Here is a 14289-nt window from a genome sequence, read left to right as displayed (position 1 = left end):
CTTTTTTCAACATTTGGGCTGAACCACGCGACGCCTGAGCTACAGAAAGTGTTCATCCACCCGGCTGACTCCATCTAAAGAGCGTGTGTTTCAGTCCAGTCTGCCTGCAGTGCTAACAGGCACAGCATCACTCATTAACACCTGCGTCACAGTTACTCACTACAATCATTCATCTGCAGAGAAACTCACCAACACAACACTCAGTCACTTCATTAACAAACGTCTGGTTGTGCTTTTTCTCACATCCCAACAAAATGCCACATTTTCCATCCGACACCTCCGTCAGAGATCATCCACAGCTGACAGGGAGCCGTCACCCTGTCCAACAATAATACCAGCCGTCCCAACGGACAGAAAGCGTGATTATCAGTCTGCAAAGTAAATTATAGAGCTGCACGGATGGTTAGAGCCGCTGTGAGCCTGATCACAGATCAGCTCACACATGAAACCAGCCGTCTGTGGAAATAACATCCTAAAGAATTCCACTTCCTTCTGAGACGACAGCCACGCGGGATGTTGTTTCACCACAGCCGATATCAGAGTTACATTTCATGCATCAATTATTAACAAGTGAAAAATGATGCCAGTAACCTCTATATATGTTATTTTGAAGGAATTAGTCTTCAACACTGGTGCACAGAGTGATCCTGGAATATTCAACTCAATAAGAGATGTTAGAAATACTTTAAAACAGATTTTATAAATATTGTTCCTGTATACTTTGTGTCTGTCGCTCCGGTTGAATGTTATTCACCAAACACAGGAACAAAATTCCCTTTTGACATAAACTCTGACCGGACTGGATGGATGTGTTTCAAGTCACAGAAAAACATGCAGAAGATCAAAGTTATCAAAATCTCATTTAACATATCTCACATTTTATTTTACCTGTCTGGTTTTCTACATAATAAGAGGATTTAACAACTATTCCAGAGGTACAGGATGCGTCTCCTCTTCACTCTGCCATCGTGAATTTATGACGCAAAATTACAAAATACAAAGACAAAAATCTGCTGGAATTAAGTCTTGCCACCTCGTGATTGTGGAACATGGCCTCCAGATATCTGTTCAGCCGTGGACATGAAGCAAGAAACGGCTCGTTAAGAACACAAGATACCACAAACATCCGAAGAACTGACCGAAAACACTCAACAACATGTTCGTATGGAGTAAAGTTCAGATCAGCTGACACGTGTTGCTGCAGCTCCACAAAGTTCACTTAAGCTTCTTTAAAAGAAAAACAACATGAAACAGCTTTTAAAACGTTTTAGCCAATCAGGCGTGAGAGCTGACCCACAGATCTCAGCCAGTTGAACACTACAACATGACTCTCTCTCAGGTATAAATGGTTCTAACACTCTCGGCCTCAGAACTTCCTTTGTGTTGGTTTTTGTTATATTTTATATCCGATTCAGTCGACAGCTCTAAAAGACATCTTCCATCCTTCCCTCAGGAACTATTAAGTCTTGTGTGAAGCTCCTCAACTGCAAAAAAGATCCAAAACTTAATGCAGAAGTCTTCTTCAATCTGTGAAACACATCCAGTCCAGTCTGAAACACATCTAGTCCAGTCTGAAACACATCCAGTCCAGTCTGAAACACATCCAGTCCAGTCTGAAACACATCTAGTCTGAAACACATCTAGTCCAGTCTGAAACACATCCAGTCCAGTCTGAAACACATCTAGTCCAGTCTGAAACACATCCAGTCCAGTCTGAAACACATCCAGTCCAGTCTGAAACACATCCAGTCCAGTCTGAAACACATCCAGTCCAGTCTGAAACACATCCAGTCCAGTCTGAAACACATCTAGTCTGAAACACATCTAGTCCAGTCTGAAACACATCTAGTCCAGTCTGAAACACATCTAGTCTGAAACACATCTAGTCCAGTCTGAAACACATCCAGTCCAGTCTGAAACACATCTAGTCTGAAACACATCCAGTCCAGTCTGAAACACATCCAGTCCAGTCTGAAACACATCCAGTCCAGTCTGAAACACATCCAGTCCAGTCTGAAACACATCTAGTCCAGTCTGAAACACATCCAGTCTGAAACACATCCAGTCCAGTCTGAAACACATCTAGTCCAGTCTGAAACACATCCAGTCCAGTCTGAAACACATCCAGTCCAGTCTGAAACACATCCAGTCCAGTCTGAAACACATCCAGTCCAGTCTGAAACACATCCAGTCCAGTCTGAAACACATCTAGTCTGAAACACATCCAGTCCAGTCTGAAACACATCCAGTCCAGTCTGACACACATCCAGTCCAGTCTGAAACACATCTAGTCCAGTCTGAAACACATCCAGTCCAGTCTGAAACACATCCAGTCCAGTCTGAAACACATCTAGTCCAGTCTGAAACACATCTAGTCCAGTATGACACACAGGTCTCTCTCCTGGTCTCTCTCCTGGTCTCTCTCCTGGTCTCAGTATCTTGGCCTCATGCTTCCCTCTCATATCTTTGCTGCCTGCAGCCGGCACATCACAGATGAACTGAAAACTGTGCAAAATCAATATCTGTGACACAGAAACAAAACTAAAAAGGTCAGATTCCAGGGTTCAGGTCTTACCTCAAGAGCCTCAGCAGAGAAACAGTCGAGCAGCCAGAGGAGCACAGATCCATGTGAGGGGGCAGAGTTAATGTTCCTGACACCCGCTAACAGACGATCTGAATAAGAAGAGGCCGGCGGCGGGGACAAAAGAGCCGGCACGAAGAGAGCCGACACCTCCTGAGGCTAAAACACCTTACCCCCGCCCCAACGCCTCCTCTCCATGATCCTCCATTCATACTGCCCTGCAGGAGTCCCCCTCGTCCCCCCTCGTCCCCCCTCGGCCTCCCCCAGCCTCCCCCAGCCCCCGACAGCCCCACTCAGGCCGTGTTAATGTGAGGGGCATGTTGAGAAGCCACATGTTGGACACAGGCCATTAGGACCAAAACACCCCCAACAACTCCAACAACTCCGACAGCAATGTGCTGAACTGGACGATCAAAGTGTTTCTGTGTGAGATCTGCAAAATAACCTCCAGAAAACAGACGACTTCAAACTCACAGAACAATAAATGGTACACAAGCAGGACCACACGCTCGCCTCCTGCAGGTCCCAGCAGGAGCAGCTCGCACAATTTGCCAATTTTGAATTTTACAGTTAAACTAAAAGATTAATTTTTACTTTATGAGGGAAAAAATCTTTCCCGTCTTCAGAAAAATGAGCCCTTGACGAACCAGCTGTGCTCATAAAAGACAGCAATGATTCTGTCGGATCCTCCGGGCTCCGAGTCTCTTATTCTTTATTTTATCAAAATAGATAATTCCTCTTTTTTAGCAGCACAGCTGACTCACACCTGATGTAACCGTCCGTCATGAGTCATTCACTCACAAGTGGACAGATCTGTCAGTTCACACCAGACATGAACCGATCAGATCTCACTTCCCCGCTTTAAATGCAAATATCACATCAGTGAGACAAACAGACTCCATGTTTCTGCACAAAGACAGAAAGAAGTTCATATAGAACATCTGCTGAATTTACAAGAAGGTCCAAATAATGCAGAATTAGTCAGAGACAGAGTTTCACAGAGTTTATAAAGTGTCTCCTCATGAAACAACTCTTAAAATCACTAGATTTGTTTGGGGAGTCTGGTGATAATCTTAATTACCAACTATAAGTCTAAAAGAACTGCACGGGAAGAGTCCCAGAGTTTAGAGTATAATATTTTACATTTTATCTTTTCGACTGCGGATCAGACGAGGTCCAAATGTTCCTGAATCTCTTTTTCATTTCACTCATTCACTGTCGCTCTGAAACTAAACTGACATCTCAGTCAGTCAACCAGGACATTTATTCTCCTTCATAAGACCACTGAAACACACACACACACACACACACACACGCACAGAAAGCAGCAGGTTTCCTCTATAAAAGGCATCAAATCAGAGCTGGACTCCCACGTGCAGCTCGGCGCTGAAGGCGATGAGCGCCGCAGCAGCTCGGCTTGGTATCACACGGCACAGTGAGGAGAAGCAGAACCCGGGTCAGGTTTTATCCTCCCGCTGCTGCCGAGGCGACGGACACGTGAGAGAACACCTCGACACCTTCCACACAAAGACCGAGTGGTGAGATGAGAGACGGAGCGTCGGATCATGTCTGACCCAGAACATCAGCTCTGTGCTTCTCAGGTACATCATGGTTAGTTAACGTGCTAAAACATCCTTTTAATGCCTCTTTATGACCCACATAAGCCAACAGTAAGAAGATCGGCTATTTCTGTTAAATTATCATCAATATGTTGCAGATTTCTTTTAATTGCTTGCAGAATAAATGCATGAAGAGCTGAATGTTTCCCACAGGAGGCGCTGGTGCTCGCACTGCTTCTGTCCAGAAGTCACAGCTCCTCGCAGCAGCTTTAAGATTCAACACAGCAGATTTATAAATGTTTTATCAACCATTATTTTCTACATCAGCAGCGGCAGAAACTGAATGTGTTCCCGTCTTTCTGTCCCTTTCAAAGTCACGTTCCAAGGTCCAGTCACGGCCGACACAGGACGCATCCAAACGCAGTATTTCACAAAAAGAAGAGACGCAAAATGGCGAGAAAGTCAGTTTTGTGTCTCAGAGTTATTCAGATGATTCAGATGCAGAATGAATCTCCTCCTCAAGGTCGCTGCCAGCACAGGAAGTCCTCGGCCCGCTCCGGCACCGTCGCTGTTCTCAAACAGTTCCGACGGTCAGAATCAGAACGCAGACGAGCTTCTCTGCACTTAATAAATCCATAACGCAGGAAATGAACTAACACCTACATTCAGCCAGTCTGCAGGATGTAATGCCGCAGCTCACAGCGACGTTTGTGGCACATTATATGATTTTCTCAGCAGGGGGTGGAGGCGACGGCGGTGGAGTTAATACAGTCTGAGTCACACCGCTGGATATTTCTAAGGAAAGGTATTTCAATCCAAACCAGTGGTTTCTGTGCCTGAACCTGACTGGAGCCTCAACACAGCGCTGTGACGAGAGAACCAGAACATCTGATCCGAACAAACCCAGCCAACATTTGTTCTGGAGGCTACGTCAGCTGAAGCAGCGTAGCACAATGACATGACATACCGCTTTGTTTCAAGCTCCAGAAACAGTGGATCCTACATTTCCCACAATGCATTTCATCTTTACATATTTATATTGAGCATTTTTTAAACTCAAAGCCCAAACTGAGACGTCCTGATGCTAACTGCGAGCTGACAGCAGAGTAAAAGCTCCGAACAGAAGCTGAGATGATGTTAATGTGCAAAACTTCTGCAACGACTCCTTAAAATAACCGGCTCACTTCATTACTCACCGTTTGTATTACCAAGCACATCTGGCGCACCAAATATTTGCTTTATAACACTCGTAAACTCACACAAAGTCAAAATCTGAGTGACGCAGAAATAAAAACATCATCGAGCCGCTCGGACCGACAGACGAGGATTTCCACGTTTTATTTCATCCTCCTAATCTTTCTCTATTATGTCAGCTGGTGTTAAAACCACAGAAACGCTCTTAACACAAACTCATGATTGAATAAATGACAATAAAACTGCAGTCAGCAGACACTTTAATGACGCAGAGTAAATCAAAATGGAGCAGGTATAAATGAGCTGCAGCGGCGGTGATAAACACACGTCTGAACTGCTGAATCTGACCGCACTTGTTAACGTTCTGTCCTCAGTATTGGACGGTGTAAATCTGACAAGCAGCTCTCAGCTAAAACACAAACACAGCAAACAGATAATGACCTGAAATCAATCAGAGCTTCAGAGGGATTATTAGCATGCAGCCCAGCAGGCCACGCAAGTCTGCAGTCGTCTGTGCGGTCTGGATCTGGTTCAGGAAATGTTGAGAAAGGAGGTCGACGCTCAGAAAAGACGAGCCGCACACACAGACACACAAATCTGTTTCCTCACATGAAGACGACCAGACGAGGAAGACGAGCGCGGAAACTTAATGAATACGGTACAAAGAACCTTTTCAGCATAATGTTCGATTGTGATTAAAAACACATTCATTAAAATGAACAGACTGCAGAAGCAGGTGAGTAAGTTCCTGGTTCTGGAAGCATCCGATCGGGTTTTAAAGAAGTTGAGTAAAAAGTAGAAAGATAAAAAGAAGAAACCACACGAAGATTTCAATCTGACATGAATCATATTAATCACATAAATGTCTTTTAGCCTGAGAACCACAAAATTAAAATTAAATCACTTTGTTCTCAGTGTACCAACAGAACGTCAGTGAAGTGTCGAAGTCCACAGAACAGTTCTGGAGCTTCACAGTAAATCAGAGAAACAACCAAAGAAACATCAGATGTCTCCATCAGCTGGTCTGCTGTGATCAGGTCACTAACTGATCTCAGACCAGATTTACAGCCTTTTGAAGCCAAACTCTCGTAGCTGCTAAGCTACCAACGGCCGCGCATCAAGGAAGAAAAGAACTGTAAAACCCAGAAATTAAGAGTTCATTACAAAACTGAATGATTCATTATACACACACGTTATGTTAGATCAGTGTTAGCTCTGTTAGCAGCAGCACAGGCCTGCTGTCTACAGACACACTTTTTATTCCAGCTTTTACTGTTCTCAAGAGAAAAAGCTATAAAAAGCACTCGTCCACTTCCTGCTGATCAGCAGACAGACAGTTAAAGAGGAGCTGGTGACCTCACAGCTAAAGAGACACGTTTCCCCCCGACGCTGGTGGAGACCAAACACAGAGCTCAAAGAGAGGGAGGATCGGACCCAGGTTCATCATGACTGATCGCTTTGCTCTGCAGCGTTTACAACAACTGGATAACTAAAAGATGATTTTGTTTTTTGAGGCCTGAAGAAGCAGCTCAGGTCAAAGAAACGCAGTCTGACTCCACCTGCATCAAGAATTCATCCTACATCATCCTGGTGCTCATCAAACGGCAGCGGGAGAGAAAAACTCACCGGGTTCCAGTTAAAGTGACGATACAGCAGCTGCAAGGACATACAGAGTGTGTGTGTGTGTGTGTGTGTGTGTGTGTGTGTGTGTGTGTGTGTGTGTGTGTGTTTATGAAGGCTGGTCAAATCTGTGAAATGCACGGCTGGATAATGTCTCTTTCCGCTCGGTCAAACACGTTATTTATCTCTCATTGTGTGTGGCCACGGGCCGTAAATAAATCTGTAATTACCCACACAGCCGTCAGGTGGGGTTAATGGAGAAACCATTAGCAGCAGAGAGAGGACGGATGGAGGGATGGAGGGACAAAATGGAGCAGAGACAGAGGAAGGAGAGGTGGAGGAGGAGGAGGAGGAGGAGGAGGACAAAGCTACAGGCACAAGCAGCAGATAGTCGTTAATTCTGCCTGTTAAGAATCCGTCTGCCGCCCTGCTGCTTACTGCAGGAGACGGGTCAGCAATTAAAAGAGGATCATAGGAAATAAAGGAGGATCTGATTTCAGTTAATTGAAGAGAGGCTGATGCTCTGATGGCTCCACGGTCAACAACCAGCCGCTCACTGCAGTTTCTATCGAACACACAGGAGGAAACGGAGGATTTATCAGGGACTGTTTTCAGCAGGACGCTGTGTGTTCATGGTTGTGAAGCAACATCCGGGTTTGGTACCAAACTGACCCAAAGAATACTGACCAATGACATCAGCACTACACAGTACTGATTAATGCTGAACCAATCTTTTGATGATCACTTTTAGTATCGATTATTGTATCTCAAGCGGAAGTATCACAAAAAAATTGCCGTATTGATATTTTGTCCCACCCTGAATATAAAGCGGAGCATGGCAACACCTCTCACCTGAGGAAACACCTGGTCAAACTTCAGATACACCTGACGGAGAGCTGAACACTCTGACATGAACAACATCTTCATCTTTACGTAATTCTTCTTTTTTTTGTTTGCACACACGTGAGGTTTGATCAAAGCAGATGATTAAAAATCAAAACAATAACCGGTGCGTCAGGAGAGGTCAAGAGAACATCAGGCTGACACGGAGGAGAGAGTACAGCACCCCACAGAAAAGGTACCGATTCAAACAGAACCCAACAGAACATGTGGGCCGGTGCAGCAGTGTGGAGATCATATCTGCACGCTTGTAATATGTATTGTATATAAACTTTAGAGGAAGTGAAGTGGAAAAGTAGATCCTGGATGTTTTATTGGACGAGGAAGAAGAATTCTTAAAGTGCTGAAGTGGTCGAGAGGCAGAATAAAACTATTATTACACCATCAGCTGTACGAGCTGCAGAGTACATTAGGCCTCACTCAGCAGAGCTTGTAACATTAATATTATACAGCATATACTTTTGAAATATTGATCAGCCATATTTTAATGGTTGGTTCCCATTTTCTGTTCTGCAGACAACAGAGCAGGACGAGCTCATTACAGAGCAGAAGCACCGCTGTGGGTCAAAGAGGAGCAAGAACCAAATAAAACCGGGTCGTTACTCCTGATTCTGATCATCCAGAATCTGCTGGAAGCAGTTTAACTAAAAAGACTAAAGGTTTGTGCTTTTTAAAACATTACTTAGTTCGTTATTTTTGGAAATACGCTCATTCGCTTCTCGTGAGAGTTTGATTGGCCGACGCTGTCTGTAAAGTAGGAGGAGACAGTTAGCTTAGCTTAGCATAAAGACTGGAAACAGAGGGAAACAGCTAGCCTGGCTCAGTTCAAAGGAAACTAGATTAATTAAATAATCATTATTTGTTGCGGAAAGTGAATTCATAACAAAAGCTTCGTGCTGATCCTGTTGGAGAGGCAGAATATTAAGTTAATGTTTTCTTACAGATCATCTTTACAAGTATAATGCTGCACTTGTGACCTGATCTCCATCTGAGCCTTCACATCCCAGACTCACACTTCTGCTCCTAATGAGAAGATCATGTGATTTATTATAATCATCTGGGTGAAACAGGGTTCATTCTCGGTTAATATTCTAATAAAATTCACGGTTTATGGATTATTTTATTCATCACAGATGAAACTATGATTAAAGTGCTGCACACACATGAAGCTCCCCGGTGGAGCTGCACAACGACTGTGGAACATCTGCTGTTTTCCTCTTTGTCTCATTTTTTAATTTTAATCATTTCTAAACCTCCTCCTCCTCCTCCTCCTCCTCCCTCCTCCTCCTCCTCCTCCGCCTCCTCCTCTCCATCGCTTCTCCTCTTTCTCTGTGATCAATTACCATCTCAGCCATCTGTCACAAACTGTAGCAGGTTAGACTGATCACAATAACCATCGATCGCTGAGTGTCGTCGCGTGGATGCTAACGCTTCTGTAATTATTCGCTCAGTTGCTCTTCAGCGACTCGCCACATGTTCGAGACGGAGCGGCTTCTGTTCCTAACTGTGTTTTACATTTCAGCTTATTACAGATATTATCAGAATCAGTATGATCACAAGATGATACCAACAGGAAGTAGTCAGATGTGACATGTGACAGCCTCTCCTGGTCTCCGGCTCTCAGCTGATGTCTGCTGGTGTTTGTTAAATCAAACCAAAAGCTCCAAAACCAACAGAAATTAAGTTTACTTTCATTTTTTAACAATGAAAAGCATCAAATTCTCTCGACTGTGTGTAATGTTGGTATTTTGCTTGAAATACACATAAATGCGAAGTTGATTATCAGCATCGCTGCGAATAAATGTTCTGTTCCACTTATTAAATCCATTAAATGACTCATTGATTCAGTTCCTGTTCATCCAGCAGGTCGTTGATGATGATTTTACAAGTTTATTCATTATGATAAACCCCTCGAGATGAACCATCGCGTTTTCGAGGTCCTAACATACAATACAAACAATAAAATAACAAAACAGGAAAACAAACAAACAAACAAACAGAAACATTACAGACAATAAAGTAATACGAACAAAACAAAACAAAACAACAAGCACAACTCAACTGACACACACCAACCAAGACAATCTGCACACAGTGATGCGGTTGGATGACGTTGAGTTCCTTCAAACCAAACTGAGAAAACATTTAGTCATCATCAGCTTTGTATTATATTATTAATATTCATATTTAATGTTCAGACTGTCTGTGATGTCGTTTTTCTATCCACTGTTTATGTTTTTGACTTTAGAGCTATTTCGATAATTCATAATTTCAGTCGTTTATTAAACATATACATCTGTGAGCTTTTCTTTGTTCAACACTGTAAATACAGGATGACGAAAGACATTAATAATAGTAAACAAGGACACCGATGATCAATATTTCAAAACAACATGCATCTGAAGTAAAAAATGAAAATCTTGCGGATAATTTTGAGCACCTTTACTTGAGTATTTCTGTTTCCTGCTTCTTTACACTTCCACCCCTCTGCAAGAGTTTGATAACTTTAGTTACTTCTCAGGTATTAATGATGTTTAACCAATCAGAGAGTGTTGTGGGCGGGACTACAGACGGAGGTGACGCTGCATCAGAGCTGAATCAGACACAATCATCGTCAGCATAATCAGCCAGACCAACAATCAGTCTCTCCTCTTTAAATACTGGAATCTAAAGAATCAAACCAACATCAGCCGTCTGTGTCTCGACCAATGAGCACACAGCAGAGACTTCAGCCAACGGCCAATGAGCGCGTATCTTCTGCTCTTGCGCGAGAGGAGATAACTCTCCACACCAGCAGGTGGCGATAGAGTGTATTCATCATTCAAACAGGTAAAATATATCCTGGTTTATCTATGAACCAAGCTCAAAAAACATCCTACATTTCCCATAATGCAGCTTGGTAGTGTCCTTTGAGTGGACCCTCCACACCTCCAGGTTAATAACACAGACATCTGCCCGGTCCAAAGAGAAATAACCCTGATGACATCATTAACCACATGACACATAGACTGATCTCATGTGTAGAGCATGTGTATCCGGTACCGGTCTGGGTCCGGCCCCGCCTGCCTCTGATCCGGCTCCGCCGTGCCTCACCGGTTCCCTCCACTAACAGCAGCATTAACATAAAGTGCTGGAGGTGAAGTGTGACACGCGTCATCAGGAAATCCAATCGCACACTCCAGGGATTTCCGAGCGGATGCAAATGGCGTTTCTCATTTCCTAAATCTGATTTCACACTTCCTGGACGGGTTAAGTGTGGAGTCAGTGAGAGCCGAGCGCTACTGCGATTGTTCGTCTCAGAGCGCCACTCTGGCACGCCTTCGCTCAGCTGATGAATATTTAAATGTTACCGTGTGAGACATTCAGGGGAAGTGTTCGGTAATAAAAAGAGGGACGAACAGACTCGTCATCAGAGATCAGCTGATGAAGACGGACACCTGACCAGAACATCAGACTTAAACTCATCAGGTGACACGAATACTTCTTCAGTGGAATGCTGACGTGACGCCGTGTGTCTGCTGGATGTGCAGATGTTAAAGTCCAAATCCTGAAGTGTTGGATCGCCACGAAGCAGCTGCACGCTGTTAAATCCTGGTGAGCCGTGAAGGTTCTGCAGGCGGCCCGTCAGAGTTTTCAACGTTGTAATCAAGTTTGAAATTACTATTAAATATTTTTCATTATCTCATAATTGCTTCAGTCATTTGAACAGAGTTGTGATTAAAAGTTCTGCTGGGCCCAGGAGACGTTCTGATTGGGCCGCTCCGTTATCAATATTTGGGAACGTTTGAAGTAAAGAACACCAAGAATCTTTCCTGGTTTGATTAGTCAGCTTGGTCCTGGTTCTCTCTGTGTTTTCCGGGTTATTAAAGACAATAATCTGTGAGTCAAACACAAGGTTCTGATCCGTCCAGGTTCTGTTCATCCAGATAATCTCCACACATGAACGTAAATGTAGTCTGTAGTCTCATTCAGACACTCGTTAGCAACCGCTAACTGTTTTTACATTCAACGCTCGTTGACGATTTCAGGCATTTCACCTAAAAACCACCTGAGTGAGATGACGGAGCCGGACGGGCTAACATGCTAACATGCTAACATGCTAACTCAGGACTCATTCCTGTTTAGCTCCACTGTAGCTAATCCCTCGTGTCATCGTCAGCTCATAGCTCAGATACACATAAGTTATTAAAGTAACAGTTTATAAATATTCACAATAAGCGATGTTATGATTCGTTGGCGCCCCCTGTGGCTGCTGGAGGTAACTGCAGTTGTTCCTTTCGGCTCTCATGTGCATCTATCGCCTCTCTGACCTGTTCAAAGCGGCAGCGGGGCGCCATTATTCCAACCTGTTGGACGTACGGGCGCGGAACACGGCGTTGTTGTTCCACAAGCTGTTAGCGGATGGAGTAACAGGACTGAATCACTGACTGTGTGGAAAAAAGGGTGAGTCAGCAGGACGAGATGCTCCGTTACACACACACACACACACACACACACACACACACCAACACAAAAACGTTGGCATGTAATCTATAAATCACACACTGGGGGCGTTGTTCAGTTCAGCGTGGTGTTTTTGCAGGATGTGTTTAAAAAGAGGCGATCACAGACACACTGATGGACGTGTGATGCTGCAGCTGACTGACGGGAACAGGCTCGGAAATAATGGAACTTTAATGACACTCGTATCTTCCTTTATTTAAATGAAATCCATCCCCGTCCGCGCAGGAGGACGCATCCTGAGGCAGAATGTGGCCAGAAACCTTCATCTTTAGAATACAAAGTGCAACCGCTGCCTCACTGGGAGCTTCGCAGTGTGAGAGCACGACGGTCTGAATGGACCGACGGAATAAATCAGCGGGTGAGAAGAGTTTCTGTTATAAAGAGGCAGAGCAGGTGAGTGTGACATCTGAACGCCGAGTCCATGTTCTCACTGATCATAGTTCCATGAGTGAACACACAGCAGCTGATCCTGCGAATCTGGGATTTAAACATACGACCAGCAGAATGAGGTCATCGGACGCAACCTTAAACATTCATGACCTACTAAGAATGCAGAGAAATATTAACATTTCAAATGAGTGTTGTGTGTGTGTGTGTGTGTGTGTGTGTGTGTGTGTGTGTGTGTGTGTGTGTGTGCGCACTGTGAGGGGGCTTCTGAACATGGCTCAGCGGATAAGAATGTAGCTCAGTTAGACCTTATCCAACACACGGGTCACATGGACCTGACACACACACACACACACACACACACACATAGACACTCATACATAGACACACACACACACACACACACACACACACACACATAGACACTCATACATAGACACACACACACACACACACATAATCCATCAAAAGCAGAATTACATTCTGCAGAGAGATTTCTGTGGCTCTCTCTTCTCTCTGATCCTCTCTGGGTTAAATCTGAGTATCAAACTCAGAATGACTGCTGCTGCTTCATCATCATCATCATCATCATCATCTTGTTCTTCATCTCTCAGAGGCAGAGAGTGAACATCTTGCTCACCTGTGTGTCTGTAGACCTGGGAGGCTGTTAGTTCCACTGTTGTTGTCCGGAGCTGTGAATCACTCCATGTCTTAATCCAGCAGGTTTGTAAACCAATCAAAAATCCATCCAGGAACAGGGACAGAGCGCTGCAGGAGGGGGTGGCATCGTCCAATCCAAAAGGTGTGTATCCGCGTGCGTGTGCGTGTGTGTGTGTGTCACTTTAACAGCTCTGCAGAAACTGTCCTCACAGGCTCGTGCACACACAGACACACATGTAGCAGAGAGGACAGCAGAGCTCCAGAGAGGCTCCGTCCGCGCCGAATCCACCCGCCGCGCGGTGCACCCTGCCCGGGCTGGAGGAGTGTGGACGGTACCGCTGTCAGAACCGGTCCGCGGTTCTCTACAGTCCTTGTGTGCGTCGCTGTGCAGCCGGTCGGGGTTCGGTCCGAGGACAGCACACAGTCCGCTCTCTGCTCAGCTGCTCCTGAACACTGAGGCTGACTGCAGCAGCACCAGCCCCCAGCGGCCAAGCCCCGCCCACACACCGGCTCAGCCAATAGCAGAGGCTGCATGCTCTTACTTCCTGCCTCTCTCTCTCTCTCTCTCTCTCTCTCTCACACACACACACACACACACACACTTCAGCCTCACACCAGGAGCCAATCACAGCCCGTCAGACTGAGCTGCACCAACAAACACTTCACAGCATCTTCAGACTTCAGTCACAATCTGATCAGCAGAAACACACAACTGAAGTTTCATCAGGACGTTAAAGTACTTTTACACCCTGAAAATACTCAACTACAAAGTAAAAGTACTGCATTCAAACTGTACTGCGAGAAAGACAGAATATTATCAGCAGGATAATTTAATTTGTGAGACACGGCCTGAGTTTCAGTTTAAAACGTTCAAAAACCAGAACA

The 14289-nt window shown here is 44.7% G+C and overlaps 1 protein-coding gene across 1 annotated transcript in view; it reads right to left on the bottom strand.

The window, feature by feature from the left end:
* The window catches only part of large2 (LARGE xylosyl- and glucuronyltransferase 2), a 77283-nt gene extending 63410 nt beyond the window's left edge, over positions 1-13873 (bottom strand). Inside the window, exon 1 of the mRNA XM_030415269.1 lies at positions 13385-13873. The gene's annotated coding sequence lies outside the window, so the exon portion shown is untranslated. The remainder of the gene's footprint in view (positions 1-13384) is intronic.
* Between the last annotated feature and the right edge of the window lie 416 nt (positions 13874-14289).

The sequence above is a fragment of the Sparus aurata genome, chromosome 4 (genome assembly GCF_900880675.1).
Source record: "Sparus aurata chromosome 4, fSpaAur1.1, whole genome shotgun sequence".
NCBI lineage: Eukaryota > Metazoa > Chordata > Actinopteri > Spariformes > Sparidae > Sparus > Sparus aurata.
This window is presented reverse-complemented; position numbering and strand designations above follow the sequence as displayed.